Below are 14,550 nucleotides of genomic sequence, written 5' to 3' on the forward strand. Positions count from 1 at the left end.
GTGTGTGTGTGTGAGAGAGAGAGAGAGAGAGAGGAGAAGGAGAGCTTCTCTTAATTTTGGTGCATTTATTCAATCAATGCCGCCCCCTAATGGTTGTGATGAAATCAATTCAGGAGGGGAATTTCACTTTAATTGGAAAGGAAAGATAAGCGACATTTAAAGACATGTCTTATGGTCCCTGAAATGATTTTTTATTACATCCCGCTGTGACTTGACAGCCCATAATTCTCGATGAAACAATGAGCTTGACATCATTTTCAAACCCAAATGATTATGCACTCTAATTATGAGTATTTATATGCAGGTATGTGTGTGTGTTAATGTGTGTGTGATAACAGGGGCTGCAGAAGCAGGAGTGTCATGGCTTCACAGATTTCTGGCTCACCTACTTCCTAGGTGCATGGGGAAAGAGAGAGAGAGAGAGAGGGGGAGAGAAAAAGCCTGCAGAGGTCATAAAGTTGATCTTTATGCTACAAGTGCTGCTGGAGTTTTGCCATGGCTGCATCCTCACAAGCCTGGCTTAAAGCTGTCAGAGTGTTGTCATAGTAACAGCAAACACCGGCCAGTTGCCACAGAGCTGGCATGTCCTGCTGATGGCCAGGACGTCTGGGATACCTGATACCCCCTACGGCCAATCAGACGGCCACAGGCAGATACCTGATCTGCTGCGAGCCAATGAGACGCCTCCTGTGTACAACTTTGACGGGTGCCACAGCTGCGGCCAAAACCGAGCGGGCCAATAGGAAAATGGCTCCGAGGACGATGATGGTGGACATACCACGCTGTTGTTGTAAGAGTGTGTTCAAACCACAGCCTGGAAACAGCAGAATCAAAAACACATTATTAGCCAAGCACAACACAATACAGACATTTGCCTTGAAAAGCAATCAGAACAAATATTTTACGACAGTACACGTGGCAGAAGAATAACACATCATCATAATGCGTTTCAAGATGATTATGGAGGATGTGTAAGAGATATTGGATTAACATAAAAGCTGTGCGCAACGTGACACATTGCAGGAAATGTAAGGACAAAGAGGTGCATTGAGCTGAGCTTTCATGTTCAGTCACACACACAGGGAAGGCAATTTGATTTTTCCCCCCCGTCTGACAGCCACCTATGAAATAGTGGCATTTCCAAGGAATGAGGTCATCATGTTAATGTGTATAGGTGGCTGTGATTAGTGCTTCTATAAATAGCCTGAATGTACTTTGATACCACAGAAGCTCATACACAGACGCTCTTCAGATTGTTCATAATGGAGTCAGGCAGGGCTAAAGATTATTTTCATTGTTGATAATACCCAAAGTGATTACAGTTCATCCTGAGGGACACCAGTGTGACATCACTCAGATTTCATGGTGGTCTTTCTCATCGTTGTTGAGACATTTCACCTGAGCACACAAAGGTCAACACTATAAGAAAAAAGGCACCAAAAGTCATAAGGATTCATCCTCTGGGAACCATGAATATCTGTTCCAAATGCTGGGCCAGCCATCTACTGTAGTATGTGCTGAGACATTTCCATAGACTGTACAAGAGAAGTTGATGTAGCCACCATGGTGGAAGAAGTTTTCAGATCCCTTATTTAAGTAAAAGTACTAACACCTCACTGTTAAATGACTCCACTACAAGTAAAAGTCCTGCATTCAAAACTTACTGAAGTAAAAGTACAAAAGCATCCGCATCAAAATGTACTTAAAGTATCACCCCCTTAGATTGTTTTATATATATTTTATAAATACATGGTCACCCATAAAGTTGGAATCAAATATTTTTTTACCTCTTTCCATGAAATGATTGTGACAATGTGATTTATTCTTGACAGATAAAGTGTATATCTTTATTAATCAATCTCTTCCAAACATACCACATTGAAATGCAACCACAATTAACAGAGGATTGTGTCTGAAAACAAAATGTCATGGGCAACTATGTATTATTAGATTATTTGTATTGATGCATTTATGTAAGCAGATTTAATTTTGTAAAGACAGCGCTCATTTTAACTACTTAATATACTGTTATGAGGTTTAGTTTTTTTTTAAATGTCCAATCTCTTTACATTTATCATGTTTTTCATGTTAAATCTTGACAGGAAAAGTAACTAAAGCTGCCAGCTAAATATAGAGGAGTAAAAAGTACAAAATGTGCCTCAAAATGCAGTGAAGTAGAAGTATAAAGTTACATGAAATGGAAATACTCAAGTAAACTACAAGTATCTCAAAAGTGCACTTAAGTACAGTACTTGAGTAAAAGTACTTAGTTACATTCCACAACTTTGTCACCCATTGGTTTGAGGGACTATTGCTTTGAAGCCTTGAGTTTGGCATTTAGGCTGCCCCCATGTTGTTTTTTTGGAGCCAGAATATTTGGATGAAAGGGAGGAATGTTACCCAGGTTACCACTCCAGAAGGGCTAGGCAAACACTAACTTAACAGATAACACTTGATTCATGTTAACTCTGATTAATTGAGAAACTAATTCTAGCTAGCGTAAAACAGGCATTAAACAAAATCTACCTTCCAGAAAATATGAACAGCCAACTCCTTAGAGTGTCTTTTAGTACAACAGAAGGCTGAACAAGACGTTTTTAGATGACCAAAATGTTGTTATAAACTGAAAACACACAATGTGAAAGGGTCAAAGAGGAAAACATGGCCAGCACTCAAAGACAAGTTCACAGCTTATTAAATATGCATAGTTCATGAATACGAATTGCTTTCGCCTCTATTCTGATTAACAGCAAGAACCTATTAAATTATTATTAATAGAATCCTTGACTGACATTTTGCTGTGGTAGCAACTTGTCAATCACAAGTTACAGTGACAATTTACTCTAAATTGGACCATAATTTACAAAATGAAAATCAAACTAGTGATTGAGACCATAAACACATTAGGAGAAAGGTTTAATGCGGTAATAAATCAAGTGAGAAGTAGGGTCATTTTCTCATAGACTTCTATACCACGGACCCCTGCTGGCCATTAGAAAGAATAGAGGATTAAGGCACTCCAACCCTGGCTTCACTTTTGAGTCCTGGAGGCTAAGCCACTTTTCACAAAATGAGTGAAAACTTCAACCTGCCAGTGGCAAACAGGAAATGTAGAGGAATCACCAAAGTCAGGAGGAATCATCCTCTTGGAACAATGATTATCTATATCAAACTGAATGGCCATCCATCAAATAGTTGGCAAGATATTTCACTAAAAACAAAAAATGTTAACCTTGTGGGTGCACTAATGAAAAGATCAAGGGATCACCCAAGTCAGGAGGATTCATCCTCTGGGAACCATGATTATCTATATCAAATGTAATGGCCATCCATAAAATAGTTGGTTAGATATCTCACTAAAAAGCAAACATTTTAACCTTGTGGGTGCACTATTGAAAAGACCAAGGGATCATCAAACTTAGGGAGATTCATCCTCTGGGCACCATGAATGCATGTACCAAAGTTTGTGGCAATCCATCCAGTAGTTTTGATATTCCAGTCAGGACCAAAGTGGTGGAGCAACAGCCATTAAGATGGCTAAACATATACAGTTTATAATTATGTAAAAGAGAGGGAGGCAAGAAATCTTCTACTTTAGAGAGAATATTTAGCATTTTTACTTGATAAATGACTAAATAGATTATCAATTAACAAGATGGTTGCAGATTAATATTGTCTTCATCGTCTACTGATTTGTTTCAGCTCTTCAGAAGTTAGTCATCTAGCTGTGGCTTTTGTTTCCCTTCCTCTGAAACCTCCAAGATGAACCCTGCTGCCGAGGACATAGCTCCTTCCCAATCTGTTATTTACACTTCGCAAACACTGAAACCATGACATCATCATTCCGGGATGAAGCCGCTGCGGTCCTGTATTCAACCCAGCAACCTCACAGTGAAAATAAATCACAGTTAAAGTGGCCTCCTCTTGCTTTTAATCTGCCCTTAATGAAGTCTGGCGCATTTCCCCCTGGTGTGGCTCCATGACACGGCCGTGATCTACAGGCCGGGCTGGAGACCAGAGGGCTGCGGCCTCTGTGGAGCTGTGGGACATGTGGCTTCGACCGGGGCTATGGATCCAGGTATGAGCGGAGCCCCTTTGGCATGCACGGGGTCAAGTGGTTAACCCTCGTTATCTAGAGAGGAGGAGGAACATGTGACTTGTACGTTCCAGCTGTAATCAATATCGAATAGCCATTAACCACTGAGACAACACATCCTCACAAAGACACACTCACAAAAGCACTCAGCAGCATGTTTCCCGTCCGTCTCACGCACAGTAAAGTGTTCACTAATAGAAACACAAGGGCACAGATGCAAACAACATGGACTCATTCCAAACACTGGGCTGGTTGAAACAGTGGGAAAAGTTTTGTTAATGTAAACGGACTATTTTGAGCGACTGACACATGAAAAGTTGTCGTATGAGCTATTCCTGCTGCTTTGATTCAACTGCAACAGCAGCGAGGCCAAACACAACAGCTGGGGCGTCCTCAGACTTACATTTCCTGTTTGTGGTACGCTTGATTGCTGTCCAGACGTCTTCCTCCTCTCTCTTCTCCTTTTCTTGTTTCACTCCACCTCCTCTCCTTTATTCATCTCAGCCCTCATGACTGACAGGAAAGCGCTGATTACAGACAAATAACAATCTGCGCTAAACATGTCCTCCTCGATTTAACATCCCAGCAGGAGATGTAAGCAAAACCTCATCTCTTCTCCTCTCCTCTCTACTCTTCTCCTATCATATCAGTAATTAGGTCTGATAACAAGCCACGACAATGGATGTTTCGTGTAACTATCTTTGTCTACATATAAACATCTGGGGATCTCGATAACAATCCTGATTAGTAGCTGGTTCTGATCCCCCTATCTTAACTCGCCACAGTTCTCTGTATTATACCTTTTTCAGCCTCTCAGATGAGATTAGAATTTGAAAAGAGAAATTATTCTTTGATGCTTAATATCAAAGAACTCTGCGCTCAACAATTCCCCATGAACAAAAAAAAAAAAGAGATATAAAGTTAGGACATGCTGGCACGCACGCCAACACACGCACACGTTATTAACTCACTGTGATTATTTGTTAGCGTAAACTGCATTTTGTAGGCCGGTGGCCCGGAGGGTTTAGAGAAGAGCTAAATTGATGGGGAGAATATGCCAAATGCTGGCCTGGGGGGGATGTTCTGTCCATTCTAATAGAATTACAAGCCTCTGATAGATGAGTCTTTTCTCCAAGGCTACTTGTCTGTCAAACATTAGGTCACACTCAGCTTCCAGACTGGAGGTGGAGGGGGAGAGCAGCGAGAGAAGAGGGGGATAGAAGGGGGCTCAAGGCACAGAGAAGAAAACGTCTGGAGAGGTGCCTCACTCCCTGCCAAGAAAATGAGGGCAACAAAAGTGAAAAAGGGTTAGGGTGAGAGAGGGAGGAATGAGAGAAAAAGAGAGGGTGGGAGCCGGTGAAAGAGAGTGAAATGAGTGAGGGTGGGGGTTAAAGAAAGAGGAGAGAGTGAGAAGGGTACAAAAGGGTGCATTCGAATCCACTCTAATTAAGGCCTGTGTGATGGACAGGACCTGCGGACGTGCCTTCTTTTCTTCTTGAGTGTGTGTGTGTGTGTGAGGGGACGGTGTGATGACGGGAGGGGCCAGGCCTCTAGTAGAGATGTCTACTGCCAGCAGTCTGAATGGGACAAAGACCTGAATAGAAACTTCAAAGCGACCTCTGTGAGCTCACCCCCCTCTTCTTCACAGTCCCTTGGCTGTGTGATGGTCAACAAGCTCCTGTTCAAGTGGTGTGTGTGCATGTGTGTGTGTGTGTGTGTGTGTGTGTGTGTGTGTGTGTGTGTGTGTGATTCTGTTTTCCAGTCTGTTATTTTCTGACTGCTACATGCATTTCTTGGCAGCTATGCGTGCAGTGTGGATTTCAAAGTGTGTCTCTCTGCCTGTGTGTGTTTTCGTCTTGTGTGAGGATGTGTGTTTGCTTTAAAAGAGCAGACTGCAGGATGCAGATATAATTGGAGCAGAGGATCTGACTCATTGCTCTCCCCTTCTGAACTGAGCGCTGGCGCTCTTTGGCGGGATTGGAACTGAAACAAGTAGCCCACAGAGCTGACGTGCTGAAGAAATTATTGTTGCCGAATGATATCGAGGGATTTAGTGTCTAATGTGATCCCAACGTCCTTACTGATTTTGGCCAGTGTTATGATCTTTTCGGTTTGCGTCATCTAATTCTATTTGGCTCCGGCTCAGGGCTTCTAATGATCTTCCACTTATCACCCCTCTGTCTCCAGTAGATACTCCTCAAAGTGGCTCTCCGAGCAGAGCTAATAGCCTCACACGACTCCACCGAGCTGGGCCCCTGAGAAAAACAGGAAGGCCCGGGGTGATGGCCAGGGCAGGCAGAAAGATAAGATTTGTGTGTGTATTGTGCGCTTTGGCATGTGTGTGATCATCGTGTGTGTGTGTTTGCATGCCTCACATAAAGGTATCTGTCCTGTCTGAGCCCACTTGCATCAGTCAAGAGCCAGGTCAGGCTCCAAAGCCCCTGGGATCAGCGTGTCATTGTTGCTGCTGGGTGTCACTGACATGTCCTCGGTGACATCATCACTCGGGGACACTGAACAGGCCATTCATCTCTCTTCAATGCTCAGCTTAAGAGCCATTTAGAGTCCACCTCTAATCAGAGCGCAGCCCCAACAACCTCATCAGCGTTGCCTTTTTTCCCTTGGCAGGTGCAGTGTAACAGCGTAGGCCGCGGCGGCTTTGATCATGTATTTATATTTTAAGAGGTGGTACGGAAGGAAGCCCTGCATGGAGAGCCGTTCCTCATAATGACTGCAGAGAAACAGCCTTTGAATGAGCCTTTATTTCAAATCCAGCACTTGCTATCAGAGGGTGGATTATGAGACAAAAGGTCTCCGGGCAAAGACATGTGAGAGGCCTCAAATACTCCTACATAGGAGCAAAACACACAGACTTTATAGATGTTGAGCCTCTTTGTGTTGTTGTCTTGTGTAGTTGTTATGCATCTCTGTGTGGTTCTATATCACTTCATGGTTGCTTTGCGTCCATTTGTAGTAATGTTGTGTCTCTTTGTAGTAATTTTGCATCTTTTTGTATTTATTTTGCATCTACTTGTTGTCATTTTGTATACCTTTGCAATCATTTTTGTCTCTTTGTGTGTCTTTGTAGTCATTTTGTCTCCTTGTAGTCGTTATGCATCTCTCTGTGGTTATTTGTGTGTTTTTATTGTTGTTTTGTGTACCTTTGTAATCACTTTTGTCTCTTTGTGGCCGTTTTGACTCCTTTTTTTGTACATGTGGAGTGATTTTGTGTGTTTTTGTGGTCATTCTGTGTACCTTTTTTGGTTGTTTTGTGTGTGTTTGTGAATGTTGTGCCTCTCTTTGCAGTTGTTTTGTGTTTTTTTGTTTGGCAAAGACATGTGAGAGGCCTCAAATACTCCTACATAGGAGCAAAACACACAGACTTTATAGATGTTGAGCCTCTTTGTGTTGTTGTCTTGTGTAGTTGTTATGCATCTTTGTGTGGTTCTATATCACTTCATGGTTGCTTTACATCCATTTGTAGTAATTTTGTGTCTCTTTGTGGTTGCTGTGTGTCTCTGTAGTCTTCAGTGTCCCTCTCTAATAATTTTGTGTCTCTTTGTAGTAATTTTGTGTCTTTTTGTAGTTATTTTGCATCTACTTGTTGTCATTTTGTATACCTTTGCAATCATTTTTGTCTCTTTGTGTGTCTTTGTAGTCATTTTGTCTCCTTGTAGTCGTTATGCATCTCTCTGTGGTTGTTTGTGTGTCTTTGTTGTTGTTTTGTGTACCTTTGTAATGACCTTTGTCTCTTTGTGGCTGTTTTGTGTCTTGTTGTTTTTTGTACATGTGAAGGGATTTTGTGTGTTTTTGTGGTCATTCTGTGCACCTTTTTGGTTGTTTTGTGTGTGTTTGTGAATGTTGTGCCTCTCTTTGCAGTTGTTTTGTTTCTCCTTGTTGTCATTTTGTGTCTCTTTGTGGTTGCTGTGTGTCTCCGTAGTCTTCAATGTCTCTCTCTAGTAATTGTATGTCTCTTTAGTTATTTTGTGTCTAGTTGTTGTCATTCTGTATACCTTTGCAATCATTTTTGTCTCTTTGTGTGTCTTTCTAGTCATTTTGTCTCTTTGTAGTGGTTATGCATCTCTGTGGTTGTGTATCACTTTGTTGTAATTTTTTGTCTCTTTGTGACAATTTGTGTAGCTTGTGTGTCTTTGTTGATGTTGTGTGTCTCTTTGCTGTTGGTTTGTGTCAAGTGTGTCTTTTGTGGTTGTTTTGATTTCTTTGTTTTTGTGTAACTTTGTAGTAATTTATTGTCTCTTTTTGGTTGTGTTGCGTATGTTTGTTGATGTTGTGTTTCCTTGTTGTCATTTTGTATACCTTTGCAATCATTTTTGTCCTGTTGTGTGTCTTTGTAGTAGTTTTGTCTCCTTGTAGTCATTGTGCATCTCTCTGTGGTTGTGTATCAACTTGTGGTTGTGTGTCTTTGTGATTGTTTTGTGTTTCTTTTTTTGTCATGGTTGTACCTTTTTGGTTGTATTGTGTGTGTGTTTGTTGATGTTTTGTGTCTCCTTGTTGTCATATAGTGTACCTTCCTTTTTCGGCTCTTTGTGGTCATTTGTGTCTCTTTGTTCCTGTTCTGTCTGTTTTGGCATTTTGTGTGCCTCATTCAATCATTATGTCTCTTTGAGGTCATTTGTGGCTGTTTTGTGTGTCTTTGTTGTCATTTTGTGTCTCTTTGTGGTTGTTCTGAGTGATTTGTGGTTGCTTTGCCTTTTTTCGTAGCCGTGAGTCTATTTGTGTCTCTTCACAGCTGTTTTGCATGTCATTGTAGTCGTTTTATGTTTCTCTGTTGTCATTTTGAGTCTCTTCCTGGTTGCTATGTGCCCCTTTGAGTGTCACTTTATAGGTGAAGGCCAGAGGGGCCCCTGACACTCTGGGTCCCTGGTCTGTGCCTGGTATGCCCGTTCCATAATCCATTCCTGGTTCCTATCATCTGTTCCTGGGAAAATACACTTATATCTGAACCATAGAAAATCACATTGAGATAACCTTATCTGTAGATAGAATGTTATCTGTCATCCTGATTATGTCATATGTTTTCAGCTGAACATGAGTCTGTAGAGCTATAAATAAAGAGGCCATAAAAATCCTGGAGGAGGACTATAGTGCGTAATGCCCACACACACACACACACATACATGATGTTGTAATTGTGACACGCCTTTAGAACAAAACAAGAATTATCACAGCTAATGTACACACGAGTGCACATACTGAGCATAAAGGAAGCATTGCACCCCAGCACGCACTGTTGCACAAACACACCTTTGGCAACATGAGATATACACCAAAAAAAACACACTTTAAACCCAGGGAGACAAACTCCTAAATCTGAGGATGTCCTTGTTAGTAAGAAGCCGAGGGTACACGAGTGCTCTCAGCCGCATCATCAAAGCCTCAGCAATTACTCCCATGCTCCCTCACTCTGGCATAAATCTGCTCTTATCTCGGCTCGCTGCAGGATCAGGGAATATCAGCTCCAGCATCTGCTCCATCTACAAACCCAGCCACTAAAAGCACAACAAAGTGGCTCTGCAGGCATAAATAAAGGGAGGAGGGGCACCGGAAGAAGTGAGGGGGCATAGAGAGAAACAGAGAATGAAAGATAGGCAGACGGAGGCGCAGGGGTGTGCGTTCCGGCTTGTCTTATTTGCCTTGAGCATTTGGGCTCGCTCACGCTGCAATCTGTCAATCAGCCAGTCAAAAAAAGGAAAAAACTTTCCTCAAAGCAGCCCTGCTCGGCAAAGGAGAAATTCTTCACGGGAAATTAAGACATATGGAGTGAAGTAAGGACGCCAGCTTTGTGTTGGGGTAAAAGGTCAGAGTTGAGGGTTTAGTGGTCAGGGGCCGATATGAAGTTAAGACCGGCTTGTCATATTTATTAGAGGGGGTTAAGATAATCGTTGAGTCTGTTTGTCAAAGGGCCTATGAACTCCTGAGAAGTTGGGATTAGAGGACACATTTTTTACATTAGTTTGCACAGAGACGTCAGCAGATTCCAGGTTTGTTATCCAGAGCAAAGTTGCTCACACCTGGGTGAAGCAACAGCCGTGACAGATGAGCAACCAACAACCAACTATATTTAGGAGGATGTTTATTTTCCTCACGGCCGGACTGAAGCAACATCTTTCATCCTGACCTCTTTATCGCAGCTGTGACCCTGACCTCCCTCCTCCACCTCCCATTCTGTCTCCTGTACCTCCCTGTCCTCTCTGCATTTCCTCCTTCCTCTCCGTGCCGTCCACTCCCTTTTCACCCAAGGTCAACCACTCCCTGCTTTACAAATAGGGCCAACGTGTGGACTGGCTGGTACATTTTTTCTGCGATGCGCACTACAGATACTTCAATTTACAACCCTTTGAGCTGAAAGTCCTCAGCCCGCCAGTTGTGAATCAGAGACGAAATGTTACAAGTAAATGTTATGAGGAAATACCTCAGCTCCAGGTGCTGGCTGGGGTCAGAGGTGAGAGGTGGTGGGTCACACACCACCCCTCAGGGTTCCCTGACCTCACATGACTGATGAATTGTGTGTTAACGAAGACCAGCTCTCTTTCACTGAGTCTGCACTCTCTCTTCTTGTCTTTGACTAGCTCAAAAAAAATCCTTTTCCCCCTCTCCTCGCTCTCCTGGGGACTGATCTGGCAGCAGAAGAGTAGTAATAGTTCTACCTGCTGAACCTTTAAAGTACCCCACCATCTGTCGTCTCCCTTGGATTTATAATTATCATCATATCACATTCAAACTAGGCACTGTCGCACTCTTACATAACCTAACCCCTATCTACCAGCGCATGCAATACTTAAGAATAGATTGAATAAATTATTATTGGGTGAGGTGTTAAATCTTGGCCAGCTATAGAAGTGCTCTCTTTCTAATGAGGCTCTCCTACCTCATCTCTGGCTTGTATCCACGCTGAAGGGAAGTGAGAAAGCTAATCACAGGCACATGCATGGGCCGACTGCCCGCGCATTACACATGCAGCCACGCCCAGCACACCCCCTGCATGCATGCACAAACCGACAGACGTGGACACACGTTTAACGCGCACACGCTCCAGCACCCCCGGCCATTTGCTCAGTCATATCATAGAGCCAATTAAAGAGATGAGTCTTATTAGCAGAGGTGTCCTGGCCCTCGTTAATCACTGGGGTTTCCTGGCAGGGGCTGGTGACATGCAGAGCTCTCCGTCATCTTTATTAGACCTGTCTCATCACGCCCTTATAAGACACTCATCCAAACTTTACTGAGACTCATGATTTAGCAGAGCTGCCTTGGCCCAGAAATGCATTCAGTCATCCGCGGGTCACCTTTGAATGAGCTTCAAGGGGTTCGAAAATGGAAGAAATGTAGGCCTTGTGTGGTGCATTGCTACTTTGCATGTTTCGAAAGTTTTTCTCGCTAATTGAAAAGCCATAATCTTGTTTCCCGTAGCTGCAGGGGGGGAAACCATTATTATCCTCACTGCAGAGCTCAGGCCCGCTGGGACGAGTGAAAGTGGCTCCATAACAAAGATGTGAGGTGAGGAGGGAAGGTGTAGAGAATCAGATTCCAGGGTTACCCAGGGTAAATATCATCCAGCTCCCAGCTGAAAACTAGCCTTGTTTTCTCGCCTCACAGGGTCGTATGCCCCGCACAGACCTTTGGACCACCTGCAGCTCTGCTGATGACAGATTCCCTCCACACACTGGACCATCTCAGCCCCCTCAGTGTCAAAGAGAGACTAATCCTCCTGCTTCTGTCCTCTAAGTACAATAGCCCTGTCACTCGTTCAGTCATTCAGCATACCTTTAGCTGCTCTGCCTGTGTGTCAATACAGAGAAAACCGACAGGAGGCAGACAGTAGGTTCCCACGGCGCTCTATTCATAGCTTTCCATTGGAATCTCTGACCTGTTCTGGCCTGTCTCCTGAAACCTGCTCCTCATAATGAAGGCCATTGATCCTTTTTTCTCATTTCACATTCACCTTGACATCTCCGTTACGGCCCACAGAGCGTCTCTGCTTAATCCAGGAAGAGATTCTTTACCCCTTTATTTGGTTACCAGATATTTTATTGGGTGCACACAGAGCATTGTTGGAGATGGCACAGAAATGTCAAGGATGGGGTGTACTGCAGTGCACCAGGAGGCACGAGGAGATGAGTCAGGACATTTGAGCGTCAGTGGCCTGGAAGTTGTCCTGTCTGCGTGCGTGTGTTCTAATCTGAGGCAGGTCCTGGTGAAAGATTTTCCAGGGTCAGCTGCTTTGCTCTGCCCTTCCAAGCCGAGGAGATTACATCCAATGCTCTCATTGATGATTAATCCACAAAATTGAAATTCTCTGAGTTTATCTTCTTGCTAAATACTGCAAAAAAGTCTCATCCTCCATGTGCAAGAGCTCTTCTGAGACTTGTAAACAGCTCAATGAAAGAGTGATTGTGTTGAGGATTCGTACGCCTTTTAAAGAGTGAAATTCTAGCACTTTGAAGAGATCTTTGCAGACTCTTTATCGTCGCATCTAAATTGTTACTATAAATCCAACTGTGAAACAAAATCCCCACATGAATCAATGTCATTTTGTTTATTTAACATTTTAACTTTGATTTCAAGCTGACACATTATCATCAGCAACATTACAGGATGGTAAACCTACAAATACACTATATAAAACTAAGTCTTTGATATATATTTTTAAATGGCGACAGGGGGAAAGATTTCTGTACAGACAGCCATAATTATCTTTTCAAAGAAAACCTCTCCTGATCTGAACTAGATCTTATTGAAAACTAAGCATTTTCAGGGACTATTTTTGAATAACTCATATTCCTAACCTTGAAAACATAATAGTTAAAATGAGGCATTCTCCAAACTTGTTTTTTTAAATAGAGCAGACATGTTTCCTGTAAGCTGCTGTGAAATAAATACTTTTCACATCCTGTTTGACTAGTTTCCAAAGTGAAATCTCCACATAAAAGTGTGAATCATGAGTCCCAGTCCTCCTTGACCCTCTCTGAGGTCTCAACACCAGCTAAACTGATAGTCCCTGTGGAGGCCTTTGGGTTATCAGGAGTAAATACAAGCTAGAAGCCCTGTGGCTCTGATTTAAAGTGAGCAGCCCTGACCTCAGAACACAACTTAACCTAACTCCGCCTGAGCAGATGTGCTGCCGCGGGAAGAAATCACAGGGAGAAAAGTAGACGGAAAATAATCGTTTTGGCACAGAAGCGTGAGATGTGGACATAAAGCACCTCCTCATAAAACCGGTTTGACAACATGACAACAGCTATACACTAATCTTTCATTTCTTTTTGGTCTTTTTCTGCATGAACACCTCTAACAGCTTGTTTTTTTTAAGAAAAAGAAGACGACCTGTCAGCTCAGAAGACAATCAAGCAGGGTTGTTGGGGTAAGTGCTATTCTGCACATTATTCTGATGGCAGACATGTGACGAGCCACTGACGTAGTGGTAGATGGGCCTCTTCATGTATCACAGGCTGGACATGAAGGGCCGCTCTCTGCCAGGTCCTATTCTAATACGCCCGCATTGATCTGAGCTCCTCTTTAATAATCGTGCACTTAACACACAAGTCTCTGTTGCTTTCATCCTTTCTTCTGCTACCTCACGTCCTCACTTTTATCATTACAGCAACTATGGCGCCCTTTGTCTCAGCAGAACAAGACATACTCCCACTACAATGGGCCCTTTTGATACAAATGTAAAAGCTGTCATATACAGCGAGATGTGTGCATGGAAGGTGCAGAGGGCCTGAGAATACATATTCATAGCCTTTTCAGCAAAGTGAAAAATATACATATATTACAAAGAGTGACACCATGTACAGTTAGAGCACAGACACTGTGGGGAGATATGTCAGCCTTGGACTATATTGCCCCCTTGTGCCAATAAAGGGAATAACTTTAAAGTGAAGCGTCACACCAACTCAACTATATTTCACCCCCAAACCATGCAAAGGAAAAAGTCAAGACCATAATTGTACTGTGCAACCGGGATCAGATTCACCACAAAAGAAGTTGAAACGTAATGCGTTCACTTGAGAAAAAGTATTTTCCCCACTTTTCTGAATTAATGAGAATTGTATCTGAACTCTAAGAAAAGTTTTACTGGAAAATATGTTTATAATTGTTATTATTAATGATATAATTAGCATGCAATTCTCCAAAAAGTTTTCATGGACAATTAAAATGGGCTACTCTTGTTCTGAGATAGTCTTCAAATTAATTAAAAAAAAACATCTGATACTTATCTAATTTATTCATAAAAACAGCACGTTTTTGCTTGAAAATTCTTGTCTTTCCTCAACTAAATAATTCTAATTAAATACAATAAACTAAAAATAAATAGCAGCTGTTTTTTTCATGAAAACTTTTCCTAATTGTGAGAGAATTATTTCCTTTACTCAGAAAATATTTGATTAAAAAAAAAAGATTTTTCACTGACTACTGGGATAATTATGTTG

The sequence above is a fragment of the Centropristis striata genome, chromosome 12, assembly GCF_030273125.1.
Source record: "Centropristis striata isolate RG_2023a ecotype Rhode Island chromosome 12, C.striata_1.0, whole genome shotgun sequence".
NCBI classification, from domain to species: domain Eukaryota; kingdom Metazoa; phylum Chordata; class Actinopteri; order Perciformes; family Serranidae; genus Centropristis; species Centropristis striata.